The following is a 23,321-nucleotide window of genomic DNA, read 5'->3' on the forward strand; positions in this document are numbered from 1 at the left end:
TTATATATATATATTTTATAAGGTATTCAACTACTGGAAACAGAGCAAGGAGAGCTACTAATGGATGAAATACCAAGCAATAACAGGCGCTCATTTGTGGGCGCGGTTTATCATAGATGTTAACAGTCTATTTAATCATACATGTCACAAAATCCTAATCTATAAAGAATCGAAACTTAAGTAGCTTTGTTAAAATCAGGTTAATTAATCATTTATAGCATTAGCAGCAAACTAAAGATGAAGCAAGGAGGATAAAAAATATTTTAAGCCACTTAGGTAAAGTTCGTTTAGTTAAGGGCAACTGCGGCCAATATCTGATCGGAGTACAGAGGAAATTTAAAACAAATGTAATGTAATGTAATGTCATAAAATAAACCCTGTCAAGTCAACCCAAGTATCGAGAACACGCCCTGGGCCCATCAAAATGTTGCTAGAACAACTAATTCTAATATGGGATAATTCACTAATATATTTGAAGAGCTGAGAGCTAAGTAGTTTCAAGTCCAGTCTCGCTCTTTCATACAACTTCAAAAGCTCTTTAGATCTACTACAATTCAATCCGAACAAATGACCGTGCAAGTATTCTATATTACCAAGGTTTACAGTGTACAAGTAGAGAAGTTGAAATCCCGACCGGTTACCAACTTGGTAGTAATGGTTCGAAGATGGAAACTCATTGGTTTTTGAGCAACTTAACTTTGGGGAGAGAAAACTGAGGATCCGCTATTATCTCAGCAAAAATACAAAAAATACTTGTTGATAAAAAAGTTTGGAAAATGTCTTTTATGTGCTCATGCTCTCTCATCAATATCTGCAAAAAGCTGCATTAAAAATATGTTGCCTACATTTCGGCGCGCATTGAATATATTGTGAAGTTGTTAGTGTAAGCCCGCTGAAGGTGATTTGATAAACTTTTTTTTAACTAAATGTTTGTACTTTCCTTAGAAATACTATATATTTACAAAAGCAACAACCATTTGGTCTCTCAAAAATTCAAATTTATGCGCATACTTAAATATTTTACTAGAACGGTTAATTAATTTTAGATTCTATTTAAAATAATTGAAAAATGTCCGGAGATTTATATCTATTTCGCAGTAAATTTTGTTTCTAATAACAAAATATATAATATATATCCCCGCATAATATTCACACACACTGGTGTGCATAATTACTACAGCACCTAAATGCTATAACAAACTGTTATCATGCTTTGCTATGTGAAAGCTAGATGCTAGTTGAAAAATAAATGAAAATAAAAGATAAAATACATTTATATAATATCATAAAATCAATGACTTACAGAAAATGAGAATAAATATATATTTTATTATTTCCTTCTTGTTATTTTTTTAAGCAAAAATATTTCAATTTATTTTACGTTTTCACTACTCAGACTATATGGCATGGATCTGGTAACATTGAGCTATTTGATTTTTCTTCTACACTTATTTAACTCAAATTCCGTTAATTTTGTTTTTTTATAATAAATAAATATTTTTTTCTTTTTCACAAAACTCCAAATCCTTTCTGGAATTGTCTACCACTTTGAGTATGCTTCCGCTCACTTCAGCACTTGGATTAAGTTAAGAGTCGCCAAGCGGACTCGATAATACTGCGCACATCAATTCGTCTTAACTTCGCGAAAGGTTTTCGTTTTTTTTTTGTAATTATTTTTCTATCCAAACTTCCGACGCTGCCGTCTAATAGCACTCAACTGACTTTTAGCAACTTTTTTCTCTTCAATACAAGCAGCTAACTATCTTGAAGACTGACTGAAGTCTGCTGGCGTTGCAGTACAACTGATAAAAATACACACACAAATGTATAATACAGTCGCCAAGAGTCATGATCAATAAAAATGCAGTGATTCGCATAGTTACGTGAAAAATTTTTTAATAACTGATTTTGAAAAGGTCACCATTTCGGCATTGTTTTAGTAGGATTTTTATTGGTCTGAGAAAGTTTAACTTCCGTATTGTTAGGTTTCCTATAGCAAAAGCTGAATACAAGAAATTTTACAATAACTTACAATAGACTAAGCCAAAGAGCTCATAACACCCATATATTACCTTTGATATAATAAAATAGATTTAAGTATATATTTTTGACATTTCTACACAATAAGAATTTGAGCTCTATATTAGACCCTGACAAGAACTAAAAACAAACCTTTCTCAAATCGATTACCTCTCTCTCTCTCTCCTTCTGAACCATCATAAAAAACTTTCTCTTGAAATATGCTTGTCTCTCTCTCTCTCTTACTCTGAACCATCAAGTATATTTTTGCAATAAAAAAATTTCTCTTGAAATTTGCTTGTCTGAAAACTTGTGGACCCAACAGTTGAGAGAAAAAGAGTTCGAGAAATACCCTAAACAGTAAGAAACTTATCGTTTTTAGTTTCAATGACGTATTTTTATCCCTGAAAGTATACTATCTTGTATTAATACCTTTTTAAGTGAAGAGAATCTGATTTGGTAGTAAGAAATCCAGAGTTGGTTTTTCACAATTCCTCATTATTTTTAAAGAATATTCTAAACTTTCAAACTGTCTTAACATTACTTTCAAGCAGTAGAAGAGAAAAATGAAATAAAGATTTATATCCCGTTAATAATTTCTTAAGGTATTTCAAAAATGCACTTAACCCTTATCCTGAATACATATGTAATTGTATATATTTTTCACACCACTGCTCAATATTATACCTTGTACTACGCTATTTCAAAGTAAAAACTCTTACTGCAAACTAATCATACACACACTGCCATTTAATGCGGCACAACTGTTACTTTGTATATACATTGTTGGTGTAATAATTTGATAAAAACGCCATATCAAAGCAAAATATTTTGTCGCCACTCTTTCGGTTTACATACATATATACATTAAGAGTTCTACAAGACTTCGAGCGACGCGAGCGCAAATATAAGAGCTCGTAATCGTAGCGCCCTCTGACAGCTCTTCGCAGAATCGGAACCATGTACGTATTTCTGAAATTGCTGTAAATAATTTGTGCGCTTACTGATAAGCGAAAATTACTTATGTGCAGGCGAACTTACTGCGATATGTAGCGATGTGGTTGCAGGTTTATCTAATATATATACAAATATATCACACATACTCGTATATATATATATAAGTAGACAGCTGTATTTATATGCGTGTGTACATTGTGACCAGAAAGTTTTCGGAAATTGTCATTTAAACTGCCCGCGCTGAATATTTTTCAGTTGTTGATATCAGTCGCCCTCAGTAGTGTTTTGCGTTTTTTCCACTGGAAAAAAAGATTGAACAGAGAATTTGCATAAAATTTTGTGTTTCGAAACAAATTTCGTGTGCGAAATCTTTGCCAATGTTAGAAAAGGCTTATGGGGAATCTATTTTATCGAAAAGCCAAGTCTACGACTAGTACAAAGCCTTTAAGCATAGTCGAAAAACCGTCGCATACAACCGTCAATCGTGCTGAAAATCTTCATGCGAGTGTAAGAATGATAGCACGTAAGCTAAACATCAGCCGTGGAGCAGCTCTTGATTTTGATCGATAATTTGAGCATGAAACGCGTCAATGCGCGGATTGTTTCAAAAGAGCTAAATTTTTTGCAAAAAGACCATCGTGTGCAACGATTTTAAGACCAAAAACTCGTTCAATAGCATCAATCAAATACCGTATTCAGCGGATTTGGCCCCATGCATTTTTGTTTCCAAAACTCAAGTTATCACTCCGTGGAACCCGTTTCGACTCGATGGAGGCCGTAAAAGAAAATTCGCAGGGTGAACTTAAGGCGATCCCGGACAGCGCCTACAAGACATGTTTCGATGATTGGAAAAAGAGGTGTCATATGCTTATCGCTTTAGAAGGAGCATATTTTGAAGGCGACAAAATAAATATTGATGAAGATTAAAAACTTTTCGTTTTATATACAATTTCCGGAAGCTTTCTGGTCGCAATGTATATAGATATATCTTTTAATTGTACCGATGCGGTTACGAGTCTATTGCTTTACTTCTTTTCATGTTTGCTTGCTTATTATGTATTGTTTTTGTATTACTTTGTATTTGAATACATACATAGGTATATACCTATTTATACATATATAAATCTCTTTCACGCCTAGTTAAGATAAAAACGGTAGCAACTGGGAACGCTACATTTTTTATCTTCCGAATAAAAAGCGCAGCAAGTTTGCGTATTATCGGGAGCAAACTTCTGCGAACTTACAACTTCGGATGCCTTACTAGAAAAAATTATGAACTGATTTCACTAATTTGTTCGCTATCGTGTTAATTTACAATAAATTCCGAAACATGTGCTCGCTAAGTTTCATTAATACTTTTTTTTTAGACATGTCGTTTTAAAGAAGAAATAAAACGCATGCTATTATTTCCAAAAACTTTTCATTAATATAATAATGGTTTGTCATTATGTTTTAAAAATATCATTATGTTTTAAAAATGATTTCGAGCAAGTGTCCACCTATCGAAAGGCTCCTCAACAATGACTTTTGAATTATCATCACTTCAAAGACAATTTCCTTTATTAACGTACTCATTCGACCAAAAATGAGCTTCATTGCTGAACAAAATTGTCTTGTGAAAATCGAAGCTCGGTGGCCATCTCGTTTCGGGGTCATTCACCGAACGTACAACGCGCTTGATGGTCGCTCGGTTTCAATTCTTGGACGAATTGGTTTATGTTAGTCCGTAAACCAAGAATCTTCCCCAAAAACTGCCATAAAATGGATGGGCACAGCTCCAATTGTTGCGCGCGATGTCGGATGGACTCATTCGGGTCTTCTTCGATACTCTGCTCCACAGCAGCGATCTCTGAGGTTACATTTTATTCACTAGAGTAAAAGTGGGGCGAAGCCAATCCATGGTTGCTCACATTACCGACTCAGTTGAGCGATTATGTCGTGCGGAATAATTTTGTGCATTATGAAATGGCAAACTAAGCTGAGTATAAATCAAGTAACAACTGCTAAATAGACCAACAGCGAAGTAAGTATTTTCCGAGCTCTTTATTTAGCTAGCTTCCTGCAGTTTTTATTAAGAAAGTAGTGGATGAAGTGAGTATAAAGCTAAAACTAGTCTCGGCTTTTGAAAAGTAGACGAAGACTTGCTTTCGGCTCAGTTTTCAGGCATATTTCGAACTGTCTTAGCTTTCAGTGGGCCAATAATTTTGGTACTTCCTGGAGTTCGATATAAGCAGAGCCCATTGTTAGCAAAAGTATCTCAACAGAGTTGTTTTTTGTATTTAAGGAAACTCGAGTTATTACACTCAACTTTAAGGTGCGATCTGTTAAAAAAAATTTAATTGATGAGTGGTGAGAGCCGGTTTTTAAATCAGTCCGTTTAACTCTCTACCTATCTCTACACAAACCTGTTACAAGCGCCCAAACCTCGCCGGTATCACATTAATAAAGTGAAACGGTATTTAATTAAATTCCACTAAATTTCCACTTAGCAAAGCTTTTAGCAATTTCTCCGCTGCCAATCAAGTCAGAATTACCGTCAATTAAAAACAGCAAAGCGGCGAGACTAAAGCGCCACCAAACATTAATTAGCAGCAAGCGAGCCATGAAAGCAGGTATGTATTTTACAACAACAACTGTTTAATGGCGAAAACAAATAACTGCAATCGCTAGCGTCTAACGAACATTAGATTACAGGTTTATACATATATTGGCACATTACTAAATAAGAGGCATGTCGCATGTTGCATGTTGCAAGTTCTAGCCAGTTTAATTTTCTAACTAAAGGCACTTAAAGCAGCGTAACCGGTTAAAAAGTGAAGGAAAATAATAAAAGAAAGCAGTATGAAAAGAAAAAGAGGAAAAGGAAAGATTCTACATAAAGTTGCGAGACGAAGTAAGCAAGTGTCTGCGAAGTCGTTTCTTATAAAGATATGTTTATATAATATGTACATATAAAAGCTTGGCATTGCGAAAAGTCAGACGAAAAATGGGAAGCTGTTGAAAATTCGCAGAAAAGAAAGCGTGGCAGTGCTACAAATTCCTAACTTGCAACAGCTAAGTGGCAGCTTTGTTGATGCTGTTTGCTATCGAATTGTTTTTATTTTCTAAAGTCACTGTTGACATTTCGTTTATCGCGCTGTTATGTTGCCTAGGCAACTGTGCGCAAACACAACAGTTGCTCCTCACACAGACGTTTATGTGTGTGTGTGTGTGGCTGAGTGGCAACCATACAACAAAAGCAAACAATGGGAGTTAAGCAAGCAATCAAGCAACAACAAAAGGCTGGCAGCTATTGCAGGCAATAAGCGACAGACAGCAGGCAGCTAATGTGGCAACTTTTAACGGCAGCAGCTGTCAACATGCCGCAATCAAGACGCCAAACAACACAACAACAACACTGCAAACTGAATTGGCCAACAGCGACATCCTACGAAATCGGCGAACGGATCGTTGCGCCGCCAAGTAGTGTGCCGACTCATCTGCAACTGCTGTCCCTCTATGTTGTTGTTGCTATGTTTGTAGCGTACTTGCAACTACCAGTCGTTTGCCACACATGTTGGCGATTTTTCATTTTGGCTTTGGAGAAAATCATACCAACCATAAATGATGAAAGAGCAGCAGCAGCAGCAGCTATGGCCACATTCACATACATATGCACATACATATGTACATATACTGTTACAGCTGTTGTGGTGGCATTGTGAACGCGTGAAGTTTGAACAGGTATCGTGGAAATTGATTTCAAAGAAATTGGCGAAATTCACAGCTAAACCAATGCATGCCTTTCTCAATTGTTGCTAAAGCATTTTCTCGCTTTGCCGGCGGTCACTTTTGCTTGTGGCATCTTCGTTCGCTTTGATTCGAAAGTCAAAGAGCGTGCCATGCCGAACCGCGACTCTGTGCTTTTCACCATATCATATTTACATATTAATATGCAGCATTTTGTTTACCCAGCAGTAATATATTTTGGGGAGCTCTCTTCTTTAGGGTAATAAATGTTGAATGAGAGTACTTTGTACTTTAAATCGGCTCCATACGTCGGAAGGATATTATGGGATTTACAAGGGTTAACATGAACTTGAACCCACGACTTAACTATTGCAAGCTACTCGCTAAACTGCTGAGTGTAAAACTTTCCTACTTATAACTTTAGTAAATATTGACCGTCAGAATTTTGGTCCAAGAACTTTATAGTTTTTTATAGAAATTAAATTAAATTATAACGTCAATCTTTAAACTGAAATCCATTTACGTAATTTGATTTGAGGGGTCGGCAGCCTGCGACGAAGTATAAGGGATCTCACTTGGACAGCTGAACTACTTTCAGAGGTTGTAATTCGGATCTGAAACCTACAACTTTTTTAACTGGCGATCGCCAAATATCATGTTGATTTACTCATAAGGACGATACCATCAGCCGTTCTCCTGGCGTTTGCTTTACAGCTCACACACTTGCGAGGGATTTGTGGGTGGAACGAGGCCGTTGGATAAAGCATGCAATGAACTTTTTCACGGATGGATCGAAGTTAAGAGGGAGAGTAGGGGGTGGATTTTTCTGTCGAGAAATCTCAATCAACTCTAGCTTCAGACTATCAGACCACTGTAGCGTCTTTCGAGCGGAGTTGGCTGCTGTCAAGGTAGCAGTAGATGTATTGCTCGGAAGTGCAGCTTAATTCAGAGAGGGGTGTATTCATTCTGTTAGCCGAGCGACTATACTGGCTTTGAGCTAGTTGACTAACAAGTCAAGCAGTGCATGACCTCACTAGCGAAAGCTTGAAGCTTCTTCCATAGACTTGTATATGTGCAGCTCGCAGCGAAATCGCCGGAAGCTGGAAATCCGATGAGTTTACTAGGAAGGGAACTCTTAACCCAATTTCATGCGCTGGGTGACGACTGTCCGATGTCCTCTTGCGTTCCTAAACTTGGCTGGCGCTGGTCAGCAAACAGAATTTGTAGAAGTGCGAGATCTTTTTGGGTCTGAGTTAACCATAAGCAGTCTTTCGTACTACTTGCTCTAAGCAAAGTCAACCTCGCCGCTATTGTAGGTGTTCTGTCTGGAGACTGTCCAATTGCAACACAGGCGGTGCTACTAAATATTTTTTTGGACACTCTTTGTCAAAGCTTTCTTCCTTTATTACTTGGCTGTTGCCAGACTGAGATTGAAATATTTCGATAGACAGACTTTTGGCGAACCTAGCGACGTTGCTGGGATTGATATTAACCACCTAAATCTAAAATAAATCTGTGGTAAGGTCAATGTGGATCTCTTCAGTGATTTACGAGGATCTGGTGATCCACTTTTTGGATTTTTTGGGTAACACAAATCTATGTCTATGGGTATCTGTCCAAGAAAGATTAATCGATTTTAAATCAAGCCTACGACCTAACCAAGCCTAACACACATTCAGAGTTCTTTTGACCGAAAATATAAAATAGAAAAGATTCTGTAACAATTTTTCTATATACAAATACCCGCTTATGTTAACTATTACCGCATTGGTCTGAAAAGCACCAGTATTGGGTGAGTCTATAAGGAATTTTAAAGTTCGGCTTGTCAGTTATATAAACCCATCAAAATCTACCATGTTCGCTATATATGGTCACTTTGGCGATTACGCATACCAACAGAAAAAAATGTAAACAAAAGCAAAATCAAATCTCCACATGTACGTGGCGCTACACTCCTCTTCCAATTAGAAATCAAAGTGTAGGAAATTAAGTGAAATTAGTAGATAGCCAAGAGCGCCAAGCAGTCAGTCGCCAGCAGCTAGCAAATAATCATAAAACGTGTCGACCATGAAATTTTTAATCAAAGCTTTGTGCATAACACACTTGCCACAGTGCATATTTACTCACACATACACATATAATGTACATACATACAGGCTGGTAAGTAGCACAGAGTGCAATTACGGCAATAAATACTTCAGCGCATCTCCGCAGAAAAATGATGTTGGGAAATTAAAAGAAAATTTGCGAAAGCGAAATGTGCACATCCCGCATGAGAGCACGCTTGGCCTGAATAAGTTTAGTGTGTGAATTCGAATGGTATTAGGAAATGAGAATTGCAAATTAAATGTTTGTAATAATTGAAGCTATAAAAGTAGGTATTTAGTACATACATACGTAAGTACCAGATGCTAATCGGAACTATGCGGTATACAGATGAGAGTAAGGAAGGTTAAAGGATTTGCAAATTCGATCAGTAAAATTTTTACTTGCGAGCATCATTCGCCATTTCTCGTTGTTACGCTCTGTGATACCCGTTATTTCGCATATTTTTGGATAATTGAATATATATCTAATACAATTTCTTAAAAGAGTAACCACCTCTGCTTAATTTCTTGATAGCAAGGGCTTTATATATATTTCTGATTTATACAAAGATGAAATTAGTTTCGATTTTAATCTCAATATTCTACAATCTACGAGTATTTGCGTTAACTTCGAGATATTTATGTATGCTTTTGGAATGCATAAACTTAGTATTCTGGTATCGAAAATCGATGAGTGTCAAACCGATATTTTTTCGTTGATCGACTTATCGCTTCAATATTTTGTGCTTAAAAAATGGTAAAGACCCATCCCTTTATATTGACATTCATTGTCTGTGTAAAAATCTAGGTTCGTACCGATTACGTAGAACCGATTGTCGTGGGTTTTAAAAGTGGTAAAGGAAGGTGTTTATTTGTCATTTAAGGATTGTACTTCGTCATTACAAGAATTTTCATTTAATTGTCTCACTAAATCGATTAATATACTGTATTAAATACTAAGCAACCGATTTATCGTTATTCAAAATTCATCGATATCTATTGTCATAGATGTGTAAGATGGCGCCTCGCAATACTAGAGATATTCAGCATTAGAAATATGAAAACAAAAATGCATATGCCTTTGTGCCGCTGCTTTTTGATGTAGAAAATAAAAACACTAAATTAATTTTAATCAGTACTGTATTACAGATTTTATTTTATAAATATCTGTGGCAACCCTTCTCAAAAATAAAATGCATCGAAATAATTCTTAAGTTTGACAGCTACATATACATATAATGTGATTCTTTTAATTAATCAAATAAAAAAATATTTTAATATGCATTTTGAAAGTTTTTATAGGACCATCATATTTAGTGTTTTTATAAACAAAAGTGGTAACCCTGTTCAGCTACCAGCTGTTAGCTCAAACTTTCTCTAAACCTTTCTTTAAAAATATTCTGATTTACAATAAAGTTTTTAATATTACACTTAAGTAAATTTTTCGACTAACAATTTTCAAGTAGTTGGCAACCCTTCTCTAGAAATGCCTAATAAATTTCTCTTCAACATATTTTGCTTAATAGCTTTATTGAAATATTTCATTCGTGTAATCAATCAAATTGTGTAAAAAATTGAACAGGTGGCAGCCTTCTTTAAAGAAATATTTTTATTTGATTTTTATTTTCTAAGTTTTTCTAATAATTTTCCCATTGATTTTGCTTTTCGCCTTCTAAATTTTTGCGTACAAATTTCAACCCTTCTCAAAAGTTTTACTCCGATAGAAATCTTTATTAATGTTTTAATGCTTGATACCCAAATTGCACTATTTTATTTATTTAACAATTTAATTTTATCAAAAATAAATTATTTTATTTTAAAAAAATTTAAACACTAAATTTTACTTTTCGACATTCATTAAAATTAAATAAGTGGCAACCCTGCGCATTTTCCAGCTGTTAACTCAAACCTCTTCAGTTATTAGTTTGCTTCTTTTATAAAAATTTTCGACTTAAAACTTACAACCAATGGGCAAGACTCGAACCATTTCGCTGGCAACTATTCGTGTTTTACAACGATTTATCAAATAACATTTATGCAAATATTTAAATTCGCATTTGAAACCCATCAATTCATTCAAATTATTAGTTGTCCTGTCTCAACTAATTTCAATATCAAATAGCATTTGTCGCAGCTGTCACGCATCGATTACAACGTATCCGGCAAGTGACCGTTAATTGTCAAACTTGTTGGGCAAGTTGAAATAAATACAACTTCGCATTGAAGTGAGTAGTTTCACTCGCTTGCGGAGAGGAATAAAAAAATAATAAGTATTTATGCGCCAACTGCACCGTTACGCCAACAAACATGTTTTGGCCTGGCTGCAGTCCGATCAAAACGAACAAGTGCCCGACTAACATGTCGATAGCAAGCCAATGACGCCTGCAGTTGCAAGATGCCCTCGAACGGCACAATCAACTCGATAGCGAGCATCAGTGCCTGTCTGCCAGCCTTGTTTGTTGGCAATAAAATGCCGTTGACGCTATCACTGCTTTGCTAGCGGTCAACATAACGGTAGCGATGGAAATAATTACAACGACTGAATGTGACTGGCAACAAACGGGATATGCAATTATATATAATATTTATTTGTATGTATGTATTTATATAAGTGTGTATATGTGTAAATTAATTCATTTGGAAAAGCAGCCGCTTAGGCATTTTATTCAATGCCGAAAGGTGAAATTTCGTGGGAAAAGATATTTGACGGAAAATGATTAAATTTATAAATGAAAGTTTTCATATCGATTTTGCGAGAGCATATCTTTTTTTTTCACTGGTGCAATTAGCGCCATATGCTGCCTTATGTTTGCCAAATCAAAGCACGATTCTCACAAATATTTCGCTTAATCTGCTTGTAATGTTCTGCAGTGTAGCTTGCCACAATATCCTGGCGGTCGCAGCAAGTAATTTCCATACAAACAAACACACACAGTCATTTATACACACACACACACATTTATACATACTCACATTTTGCACTAACGGTTATTAGATCAGCTGAAAGTTTTACGAATAAGTGTATGTATGTATGAGTGTACATATATATGTAAGTCTTTAGAAGTATACCATATATGTATGTATGGTACGTATGTAGCTGTACTTTCATGTATAACGGCACATTAGCAGCGGAAATTGCGATGATGTTGCTGATGACGACGATGATAACAGGCGCCATCTGCACAAACAGCGGCAGTAATAACGGCGTGCATATATTTTGTATATACACATGTACTTGAATGTGTGTCAAATCAGTTGTAATGTTAGCATCAATCTCAGCTCCGCAGCTGCCATCATTTACCGCAACATTTGTGCTCTGATTGATGTTGCAGTGTATTGTGATTACCGGTGATTAAACAAATGTTTGTGGACTAATTATGATACATTTCGACAAGACACTGAGCATGCTTGAAAGCCCTGGTGACAACTCTTTCAGCTGTATTCAAGATGACTTGAGTTCCGCTTGTAAAAAAGATTGCTAAAAGGAATATTCAATTTATTGATAATTTCGATTTTTCTGGAGAAACCGGTGGATTTACGAAGTACGTGCTCTCTCACGAGTGTAGTTCTCTCTCTTTTTGGTGCGTCAGGTTTGGCTCACAAACAAAAGTTGATACCGAAAATGCTAAACGTCAGAAAGATTTATTTGTGGTAGCTTTGAGTGAAAATAAGTAAGCTTTCACTTGGCTTAAAAGCTTTCAGCTTTTACTTTTTAGTACTGCATACATATTGGTATTAACATCTTAACATTATCAAGCTATACAATTTAGACAAGGCTTTTTGTTTGAATTACCATCGAAGATAACTTTTGATTGTACTGAGAGAGCAATATAGTGGCTCTCTTTCGAATTTCTTTTAGACAGGACAGGTCCTATTTTGGATTATCCATTATATTTTTGTTAACTCCTCTGACTTATATTTCTATATGCAAGTTGTTATTACCAATAAGGATGTTATCTTGAGATAAATGTTCAGCTAACCCAAAAATATCAGTGCATTTCTGCTTCTAAGTATGTCGACAATCCCGCTCTTGGAACAATTTGAGAGACATTAGTACCTAGGCGATTTACAGCATTTACTATTTCAGCTGCTCAGTAACGAAATGCTGTATGCTGCACAACGTAGCTATGAATTGTAAAAACGCTGTGATAAATAGTTTTGCTTTCTCCTAACATCTGTCTTTTTTGTAGCTCCCAATGTACGAAAGGCAATGATAAATAAGACAATACAGCTTTACAAAAAGTAATTCAGAAGGTATTTAAACACAAGATCTGTAAAGCTTTCGCTCAATAATAAAATGGGAGAATTTCAATAAAACTTGACAGGTCTTTAAAGCCAGAGAGAGTCTCAAAACCTCAGAATCTTATGACAGTTATTTTTAGAGAAAAAGTCAAGACAGATGACGTTTATGAGTCGTTTCAAGTGTCTGCGAAAAGCGCGTTGGGTCCAATGCGTATCGTATATATAGATTGAATGTATTACAGGGTGACTTTAGTTAAATGATTTAGCACTTGAATGCAAAAGGGTCCGTAGTCATTGTACGAAAAATTTAACATTGTTTCCCCGAAGTCTAAAATTAACTCGGAAATAATTGTTATTGCTTAGTTATTTAACGGAATTAAACCCTCAATTCAAAGAATTTTTCATATAATTCATATACAAAGGTATATTACTAATTTATTTTCATTTAATTGGCCATCTTATAATAAGGGCGAACAAACATATGCAAAAAACTACCGTAAGGCGGCAAAGTTTGTTCAAGCAATTTGCTCAGTATTATCGCTTACAAGCCACAAGAAGGAAGCCGCTTTCCAATGAAAATAAGCAAACTGAGCACTCCATCCGACATTCTTTTGTGGTCGCATACTTTTTCTCTGTGAACTTTGGCCGCAACTCAACCACATTTGCGCGCCTCAGCAACCCACTTTGAGCTAAGAGGGTTAAGTGGATAAGCTTACAACGCCAAGCGATGCAGAGTGGAGGCAAAAAAATATATATAAGCTATATAAAAGCGACTATTAAAGCAGGCAAAGGAATGAGAACGACGAGAATGATGGCAAACGGTAAAAATAAGAATGCAGATTTGAAAATATATACATATGTATATATATGATATATATAGATATACCTGATTATAATTATTACATATATATGTATATATATCTATATATAATAGGTACTTGGGTTTGTGGGCGTATGTTTACAATGTCAACACATACATACACGCATTAATAGCCGCCTAATACGGCCCAAAGTATCATTAACATAAGCGCTTTTCAGCACACACACACACAAAGAAAAAACAAAAAATAAAAGAAAGACGTCGAAGTAGACCAGTTGGCGGCAGAGAAGTCTATAACAGCGATATAATCAGTATAAAGAATATGGAAGAAGCAATGCGCTTAACCTAATAAAAGCGAAACTATGCGCAAGTATTTGAAGCGTGCCACGTGCACCATGTTGCAAGTAATATGTGGAATTAAGAGTACTTGTAATATAAACGTTATTGCGGCATATAGCTGTAAGCGCTCAACAATGCGAAAGAGCGATTAAACGCACAAACGCAGAAATGTTCTACATACGAGCTTAAATGTAGGCTTACATATGAACATATGTATGTACAGACATATGTATATATGGTACACATATGAAGGCATACAAGCTCATACTTTTTAGAAATACACTGGGGTGAATACAAATATGCGTGATAATCGAACAGACTTTTTAGGAAATTTGAACTGGACCGAATATACCTAGTCTGTTACTAGTGGATTTTTTGTCAACTTGAAATTTACTAGTATACTAAATTTTTAGCAAGCTTAATTGTAATAATGTAAGTACAAAAAGTACTAGTTGCATTGTGACCGATGCAGAAATCGAAGTGTTCCTTAAGTAACTAGTTAATCTCTAGTTGATTTGATTGGCAGAAAAGTGCTTAAGATGTAGCTAGTATTTGACCAGTTGACTAGAAACTATTTCAGGGTTTTCTAAAGACGTCCCTAAAACTTTTAGAATGCTGTTTGATTGAAAAATAATAATATTAAAAATTCTTGCGGTTATAGTGAAAATATAATAACACAATTTAGAGCTTATTTTTTTATAAATCAACACCATTTCGTGGAGGAAAATAAATAAGAAAAATCTCCGAAATTTGTATTCCGGGCTTTCTATATTGAAACGAACATACCCTGTAATACTTGTACAGTGTTTTAGTTTACAAGCACCCATGTATTTTAACATGCTTTGCCTAGCATATGCTAGTTTAGCAAAATTAGTTTTTCTTTTTACTGTTATACCACTCACCGTTAGCGATTACGACATGGTTCAAGCGAAATTCCAACGCATTAAAAAGTTTAGCGCATGTATGGCAACAACGTCTGCAAGCTGCATTTTAAAGTTGGTATGCAACAACAACAACAACAAAGCTGTAAGCGCAAGGTGAAGGCTCTTTAGTGCAATTTCGTCGCAAGAGCAACGCACATGCGCACACACACATATGCTCGTGAACGCAAAAAGCTACAGCTGGAGCTTATCTAAGATTGTATGATAAAAGTGGTAGGAGGGGTAGGAGGGGGTTAAGTCTTTACAAGGGTAGAAAATTTTGTATGACGTGCGATTAAATGACTTAAATACGCATTAACGGCATTTAATTTCATGTAAGCAAGTAAAGCTGATTAGAAAATGCACAAAGTAGATGGAATTTGTATTGGCAAATTTATTTAATCTTGAATGTTGAACAGGAGTTGAGCAAAAAGCTTTGTGTAAGTGGACTAAAAGCAATGGAATTTTAAAAATGCGTATAGGTATATGGAGTTTATTAAAATTATAGTATACCTCGGATCATCATTTGACGAAAATAATACACAGTCTTCGTGATTCTTGAAAGTTTTGTTTACCTGTAAGTAAACGAATCGTAAAAATGTTGAAAAATCAGCTATATATTGTACTTATAATTTATAAAGTATTTTATCATTTTAATTTTAAAAGCAAAAATTGTAACAGCTGGCAACGTTCTTAAAATAAATTTTAATTCGTTAACACTTTTATTACCATACAAGTATAATTCGCTTTTCTTGTATACTAGGGTGTCCGTTATTTACGAAATTGATTATTTTTCACGAGACGGCCACTAAACTTTTAGTTTTCTATCTAAAAAAAATATCAGTATATAATAAGCCCTTATTTTTCTTGCATTAGTACTGTAATCATATAGTACACCATGCCGTATGAGTAACATAAAATTTCTAAGGCACTCGAATGAATGCTCAAGTCATTTGATGTAAGATTTTAACTGAGTATAATTTTTGAAGCAATGCTTGTATGAAAAAAATTATGAAAACCTTTTTTATAGAGCAATAAATTTGGTATAAGAATACCAATAACAAATAACTGACTTTTAAGGAAAAAATTTTAAATTTACTGTAAAAGTTCGAAAATTCCAAAAATTACCCAGAGGTTCATTTTAACTTTTAAAGTAGTAAGTTTATCGAAAAATTGTTAAGAACTTTTTTGTAGAGCGGTCAATTCTGTTCAAGAATATGAATTTTTCATTCCTACAAACAAGCAAGTTCCAGAGAAAACAAAATTGTAGCTAGATGCTACAGTGATCGGAACAAAGTGTTTGCATGGAAAAATTTTTCATTTGACAAGATATCTTCATAAAATTTGTCATGGGTTATTGTTTAAGGCAGTGGTGCGATCTCTGGAGAACGCATTCAAATTGCATCACTATAGCATATATGAAGGTGCCATAAAAAGCAAGTACTTGCAATGAAGCATTTTTATTTGTTAAGGGCTGTTATAGCTGCGGTGCAGCCGAAGTTAACATTTTTTGCTTGTTTTATTATACTGAACTTTTAGCTATAATCCTAACGGCATACAAATTTTAATAAAATTATTTAATGAGTGCCAAATTGCAACAAATCTTCCCTCCCACTACAGCTTACAATAATGAAACAATTCGTTCATTTTAAAGTCACTCATACGCACCGGTGCTTCCGAAAAGCAGCCCTACTACTCAACACCATTACAGCGCTTAAAACGACATTAAATAAACATAAAGTAAAAGCAGTTGTTGCGCTGAAAGCCTATTTGCCACGTTAGAAACGCCCAATCACCGGAAAAGTAAATTTTTCTGGTTAATGCAATCGTATTCCGTCACCACAAACAGCGAAGCAGAGTAAAAAACGGAAACACTATGCTTTGAAAAGTGCAGCGCTTGTGCTTGCGGCGCGTGTGGTGGAGAAAAAATCAGACTATTTTTGGCGAATTACATCGAAAATTGCACATTTCGGTTCACTAAACTGCGATTTGTGTGCAAAAACACGCATACACGCACAAACACTCTAGTGGGACTGTGCTTGGGTACTTGTGTAGCAAGTGCTCTAACTACAACACCCTTGAGGCGCACCGGCCGCCACATTGTTGTAACGCTACATTTACTACGCTTCGGGATGCGAGCTCAGGCTCGTGAATAATTCCGGCATTGCAATTAGTGGTGAATTTAGTGCAAAGTGGCTTTGGCAATAAATACGTTATGCGTGTGTGTGGCTGTGTGAAATCTACGAAAGTGAGTTAGTCAACGGCTTAGTCGCCATTAAGTGCCGCAAATGCAGTTGAGAAGCCAAATGCTGTAACACTTCACACAATATAACAGCTGGGGTTAAGAGCATGTTTTTTTTCGGGGAAAACATTTAAGGTTGGAAAGCAGTTTTGGGACTAAATGCGTTGAAAGAGTAGAAGGTTAATATAAATTATAATTATTTTATTGGTAAGAGAATCCGTCACAGCAGAAAATTCAAATCTAACTCTCGCTTTTGATTTTGTGAGTAATCCACTATGCTCACTTTTTCATATAAATTATATATAATGAGCAAAGAAGAGAGTGAAAGCTAAGCAGAAGGAGCAAGTATGAGATATAGAACGTAGGAAACGTAAGATATAGGCAGAGAACGTGAGTACAAGGGAGGCGGGAAGAGAGTACCGTTTTAAGTCCCTCAAAATATAATAATGCATTCAACTCTTAACTAAGCGTCCGCAATTTATAACACTGAAAATCATAGAATCGGGGTGATTAAGGCCATAGATGATCGATATCGCAACGGTTGCTTCTATTGATAACTTAAACGAACTCAGATTTTTATTCGATCAAAGATTAACAACAAGAAAGCTGGAGCTAAAAAGTATTTTGGAATATATATATTTTAAATTTCGCTAAAACAAAATGACTAATAAGGGAGAAAATCACTTTACCTACCCATTAAACATGGATAGATATATATAATCATAGGTTTCATTCCAAATATACAAAAATATCTCTTACTTTACAGACCTTTCCACGCCCTCCAAATTATAGGGTTGAAATTAAATTACATTTCACTTCCGTTAAGCAATTTCACCCAAAAATGTAAACACAAACGACTTGAATGTAGTTTAATATATCATTATATAAATCTGGTACATAGGACTTATAAAAAATTTTATTTACCGTTTTTCCATCTCAGCATAGATTTTTTGTAACCCACATTACTCTACTCAAAACATGTCGCCTCTTAGCAGTTTTTCACACATAATTGAGAGCACGTGTTCATACTTAAAACAATTACACACACATATTTTCATAGCAGACACATGACAATCGACGGAACACTACTCACCTGCTTCTAGTACTACTTATTCGCACGTGGTATGCTTTTAACATATGTCATTTGCACATTAATAAGCTGTTGGCGTAGATGTGAAACAAACTGAATTAAATAACCAAACAAAAAAAAAAAAAAAACTTTATTATAATTATGTAATGTGTTACATGGCAGTACAAGTGAGCTGGGATTACTAAATTTTGAAGAGCAGCAATACAGAGCGTGAGCAGGCCGCATGTGGGTGGAAATAGTACACCAAAGAGACGTGTTATTTCAGTTGGTTACGTATACGCCACGTCGGCTTTTAGTGTAGTGTAAATTGGCTGCAGTTTATTGTAGGAGTTGCAAATTGTTGCAAAATTTCGTAATAATTTTAGTTTGGAAACTATGTTTTTGTTCAAATTTAACTACACTCAGCAGCTTTTTATGACGGCACTTTCACTTAATTGGGTGCTTTGCACACACTAAAATTATAAGTTGTTATGAGCGGTGGATTGAGCCAGTGGTATATACTGAAGCTTTATCTTAATTTCTTGGTTGCCAAATAATGCCAAAAAAGAAAAATTATATTAGAATAGAAATTTTAAAAATTGTTGAAGAAAAAGAATTACAAAATCGAAACACATTTTTTACTAATTTTTTTTTTTTTTAAAGTTAAAGTTGAAGAGCAATGAAATTTTCCGCGAGAGAATTATAACAAAAAAATATAAAATAAATTACAAAATATATGTATCTAAAAAAATTAAATAAATAATTTTAAAATATTTTATTAACAAACGATTTATTAGAATAGAAATTTTAAAAATCGTGAAAGAAAAAAAAATTATAAATAAAAAAAAATTTTTTGGTAAGAGAATTTTATTAAGAGTTTTAAAATAGAATTGAAAAGAAATTTGGAAAAATACAAGACGTAAATAACTTTAAAAAATTGTATTAAAAATTTAAAATAAGAATTGAAAATAATTTTAGAGAAATTATTTAACAAGTTTTTTTTTTATGGTTAGGTTTCCGATATCGGTGAAAAAATATGTGAAACGTACTCGAAGAGTTGCCATAAGGTGTGAAATTAAAATGTAGTAAGCCATAGCTTGAAATTCTTTAAAATATGTGTTCGAATTTATAGAATTTTCCTAAAATATTATTCGAATAATTTCTTTCTTACTAGACTAAATATTTGTTAGGGTTACAAACTTTGTGGTAATAAACAAATAAATTATTATTAAAAAAACATTTACTTTACTGTTATTAAATTTAACAAAGTTTCGTATACAGTGACACTGCCTTAATATAGTAATCAGACAAGGTTAGCAACTTTTAGAAAACATAAAAAGTTTGTTTAAAGGTTAAAAAATGTATGAATGTATCGAAAGACTGCAATGTTTATTATTAAATTATTATATTTCAATAGGGTTGCCAACGCAATTTTTCGAAATTATGTTTTTAATGCTGATTTTGGAAAATGAGTTGAAAATATTTTTAACTGTCTTTCCATCACTTTGCGTACTTTAACAAAAGTATTTTTGTTATTTTGAAGTTATTTATAAACAAAAAGGGTTTACTGAGTGTCAATTATAATTCGCGTAAAATATTTTCAGTGTGCCATCGAATGATTGCTTCAGCTCATAAATCACTTATTAACAAATTGTATTTTGTATAATTGGGCAAGTATTTATTTTTATTATTTGACTACAACTTAACATTAACTGGTCAGTTTATAACTAGTGCCGTACTAATTGCTTTTTTACTAGTCCCATATTAGTTACTTTGTTAACTAGTTCCATATTAGCAAATTTTCAAACAGTTTAGTAAGTCGTATGTTTTACAGCTAAAAATATTTTCACTTCATTTAGACGTTGCTCTGTACCCACACACTCATACACTTTCCGACATGCCGTTATCGATTGTCGGTGTATTATTGTTGTACTTACAGTAAAAGTACTTTATGCAAATTACTTTGCAAACTGTTTTCATTTAATTTTCCTCTCGAAAAAAAAGAAAGAGGATTTTCATTACTCTCGCCGTAAAGTAGAGTTCGCAATTGGCAGTTGTTAGATGTTGCAGTTCAAACTGCAATGGCTTGCTGCACTAGTTCTTGGTTTTGTAACTGTAGTACAGTATATACTGCAGCGCTTCGCCGCCAACTGTAAGTTTGGCTTTCTGCTCGCACTGTCTAAAGCATTTTGTATTTTTGGCCAGCGGCCAAGTCCATTGTTAGTTCAGACATTTCGCAGCTGTGGCTGTTTTGCTTTGACTAGCCAACAAAAGCGAACGCGCCTGTTCAAATATCCTTTAACGGTTTTGCATACCAAAATACAAAAACAAGCATTTAGTGCCGTTGTCGAATCGGCGATATCTGCTCGGCACGTGAATAAGCAGCAAAAGGGTGGGAAGGGGAGAAGGTCGAAAACCTCAACGAAAGGATGGTGAAAATAGCCATTTAGGGAAATTCCAAAGTGGTTGTGTGGCAGCAATGGCTGGCGTACTTATAAAATAACGTATGTATGTGTGTGTGTACATATAGATACGTGGCTATTGAGCCGTGTCTTATGTGTGACCGGCGCGCTTAAAACATCTAACCCCATGCACCTATAAACCCTACCCCACTTCACTACCTTTTATGCAAAGCAGACATTGATTTTCCCCTCAAATGCTGCTATCGTTGAATATTTACTTTCGAAAAAGCCCTCATAAATGTATATCCATAAATTGGCATGTAAATAGTTCAGCTCTGACAAAACCAAACTTTCGTATGTGCCGCACGTACACACTCCATTCGTTCGCAATCAAATAAGTACGAACGTTAAAAGCAAAATCTAAAACGCAACTGCTAGACACTTAACCCTGCGCTGAGTCAAGGGCATTAAGGACAACGGAGTGTACACATGTAATACACACCTTTTGGGATATTTGATTGGCTTCAAAGCAAAGCAAAAATCAACAAACAGTTATCGCAAAAATTTTTTCGTTTTCTGTTAGTGCGCAAACCTTTAATTAAGTGGAAATTGTGCATTGAGTCGAAATGATTGGCAGAGCTTGATCTTGAAAAGATTTTGAGGATTTAGAGAGTTGGTAACCACTTCCTCACTCGTCTATTTCGTCAAGTATTTTTTTGATCTTTTCTTAACTCCGACTATATATATAATAATTGGTTCTACAATGCGGTAAAGCATCATAAAAAATAATATTAATTTCAATCTGAATAATAGTGGTGCAGGAAATGTCTACTTTTAGACCGCTTTGGCGGATTTAAATTTCAAAAGCTCTCCAAAAACTCCTGTGAAAGCTTTTAAATCCTTTTTAAAGATTTCCAAATCCCTTTTCAAGGCTTTTCAAAGCTCTTTTTAATTTCAATTCAAATCACCTTTGAAGATTAAACTCATTACAAATAAATCACGCGGAACTTCCCGATTTTCGAAAGAAAAAGGAAATATTTTTAAGCCCTGAACAGGGCATGTTAAGTTTGACATGAAACAACACCCAAACGGAAATGTCGAAAACCGTATAAAGTAAATAAAAATGTATATACAAAATAAAATTTTTAGCGCGACGAACTGAGTCGATTTAGCCGAGCTCGTATGACGTATAACAATTTTTTCACAATAAAGTCTTAATTTTCGTAAAAAAACCGCACGAATTAATGCATACACCACACAATATATATGCAAACTAGCTCCTAAGCTTTGGATATATCGAGCTGAACTTTTTTATTTCACATTTTATCTTAACTAAATTTGGCACGAATTATTATCCGTGATATCTCTACAATTTTCGAAGAAATTGTTTTGATCGGACTGATATAACATATATGTAGCTTCCATACAAGCTAACCGATACAACTTAAGCATCTGTATGAAAAATGTTTTTATTTGACGAAATATCTTCACGAAATTTGACATGAATTATTGCCCACAGCAACGCTTTAATATCTGTAGAAATTGTTCAGATCGGACTACTATATCATATAGCTGCCATGCAATCTGGCCAGTATAAATGAAATTCCGGTATGGAAACTTTTTATTTCTGAAGAATATTCTACCCTCGGTGCAACCGAAGTTAACTTTTTTCTTTTTGTTTTGCTTTCTGTATTACACAGACAATTCTTTCTGTTGCTGACTTTATTTTCTTTTTGCCTAAACTTTGAGGCGTTTCATATTTCAACTGAAATTTTTACGGTCTCTTGTATTGATATATTTTGTAAACAATAATCAACTGGCAGACAGTGTGCCCACAAAATTGTGTATGAAACTTAATTAATTTAAAGAACAAATCGCAAAATCCACACAAATAAGCAATGCAAAGAGAACAAGTGGTTTTACCGGTTTGCAATTTACTTTTTTGTTTGTTTTGCTTCTTATCTGCTACCACTAGTTTTTTACAGACTTCACTTTCGAAATGCGATATGCGAGTGAATGTCGACAGCTCAGCGTGAATAAATATCATATACAGTTATTTGCTACATGGGCTATTTTTGCGACTGCAACCACATTTGTGAAATATTTATGAGTTAACTGTACCCATATGTACATAAATATAGCATATATTATATATGGACTCAATTTATTTTCATCATCCTTCGGCCTTGAAACTGAAACACCGTTGAAGGTACAAATGATCAGCATGACGAGCTGAGTCAATTTAGCTATGTTAGTCTGCCTGTCGGTTTGTATGTACGCACTAGTCAGCCAGTTTTTGAGATATCGAACTGAAATTTAGCACATATCTTTTTCTCTCCAAAAAGCTGCTTATATGTCGGAACTGCCGATATCGGACCACTATAGCATACAGCTGCCATATAACAGAACGATCAACTTAAGTTCTTGTATGGAAAACTCTTTTATTTGTCCAGGTATCTCCATGAAATTTTATATAGATTATTATCCGAGGCAGC

At 34.7% G+C, this 23,321-nt stretch overlaps 1 protein-coding gene across 4 annotated transcripts in view; it reads right to left on the bottom strand.

The window, feature by feature from the left end:
- The window catches only part of Pgant9 (polypeptide N-acetylgalactosaminyltransferase 9), a 193,447-nt gene that overhangs the window by 99,050 nt on the left and 71,076 nt on the right, over window positions 1-23,321 (bottom strand). The window contains exon 5 of one of the 4 annotated variants that reach the window (XM_036375291.2): window positions 15,627-15,688. The exons of the other annotated variants lie outside the window; for them this stretch is intronic. The gene's annotated coding sequence lies outside the window, so the exon portion shown is untranslated. The remainder of the gene's footprint in view (window positions 1-15,626; window positions 15,689-23,321) is intronic. 4 annotated transcript variants of the gene reach the window in all.

Source organism: Bactrocera oleae, chromosome 4, assembly GCF_042242935.1.
Source record: "Bactrocera oleae isolate idBacOlea1 chromosome 4, idBacOlea1, whole genome shotgun sequence".
NCBI lineage: Eukaryota > Metazoa > Arthropoda > Insecta > Diptera > Tephritidae > Bactrocera > Bactrocera oleae.